Genomic DNA, 1,514 nt, shown 5'->3' with positions numbered 1-1,514 from the left:
AGTACAAGCTAGCAGCTAGCTAACAGCAGCATGCTACCAGAGTAAATCTTTGGCAATTTCAAAGGCAATTTGAGCATTTTCAGCAAGTTTGCAAATTATATTATGTTTCAAACATTTGCTTTTTATTAGGAGGAGAGTCTAAGGACGGGGGACGCCCTGGGTTCATTGTTAATTGTTAAATTGGACTTTATATTGACTGTGTTCAAATGACTGATACTGGTTGAACTCTATTGCCAGTAATATTCATGTAGCCCTTTGAGGCGACTGTTGTTGTGATTTTGGGCTATACAAAAATAAATTGATTTGATTTGATATTAATAGTACAAATTGATTTTTTTTTTTTTTTTTACATAGCAGACATTTTGACTACACAAGTAGATTTAGATGTCATCTTGATTTACCATTTTAAGATACTCCAACAGCATTTTATTTTCTGTTGTATCATCAGGAAAGGAAGTTGATGTGAACTTAGAGGAGTTGGTGGATATAGATGAGGGAGAAGGAGGAAATTATGTTGATATGGGGCAACAGACTGATAAGCAGCCAGAGGAAGGAGAGGAAGATGAAGGAGAGGAAAAGAAAGGGGAAGGAGAGGAAGATGAAGGAGAAGAAAAGGAAGGGGAAGGAGAGGAAAAGGAAGGAGAAGGAGAAAAAATGAAAAATGTACTACCAAGAGTGGCCCACAAGTACTATGATGATCTTCCTCATCAGTAGTATACATAGCCTACCAAATAGTACACACACACACACGCACGCACACACACACACACACACACACACACACACACACACGCACACACACACCCGCACACGAAGAGAAAGAGAGAGAAGAGAGAGACAAACACACACAGACAGATACAAACACACATAGACACACGCACACCTCTTTTATGAGCCTACAGGCCTCCTCTGCAAATTAATGGGTGGGTGAGGTGAAGTGAGTAAGTCTCCTTACTCTAGCTGCCATTTTGTGATTAAAATTGAAAAGTTACAGTGTGTTATGGTTACATTATAGTATGTCATGTTCATTTTATAGTTTGAAGAAAAACTGCCTAAGTCATAGGCATAATCTGCCTAAGTCACTTTTATTAGACAAAAGAAATGATGTTGGGTTTTGTTCTTTTTCCATACTTTTCCTCACATATACTTAAATGTTCTGTGAAAATATCAATTAAAAATATGCATGTGATATTTAGAAAATTAGTTTTTTCTTGTTTTCCGAAAACACAAAAAAATGACTTAGGCAATTATGCTATCAAGCTAACGATATGTAAATTTAAAGGTTAAAATACAGCCTTGAGTCCCCGCAGAGGCTTTAAGGGTCCCCACCAGTTTTACTCCCCAGAACAAATGTTTGCATTCTGATGTGTTCATATAGATTTTTTAAATGTATGCACATTAAAAATATTTCCAGATGATTTGATCTTTTGTTGACACAAAGCTCTGAACTGAAGGGGGCGAGCCTGAAGTAGTGCCCGTGTCTGTATGTGTGCGTATGATGTTGTTTGGCGGGC

The sequence above is a fragment of the Maylandia zebra genome, linkage group LG3 (assembly GCF_041146795.1).
Source record: "Maylandia zebra isolate NMK-2024a linkage group LG3, Mzebra_GT3a, whole genome shotgun sequence".
NCBI lineage: Eukaryota > Metazoa > Chordata > Actinopteri > Cichliformes > Cichlidae > Maylandia > Maylandia zebra.
This window is presented reverse-complemented; position numbering follows the sequence as displayed.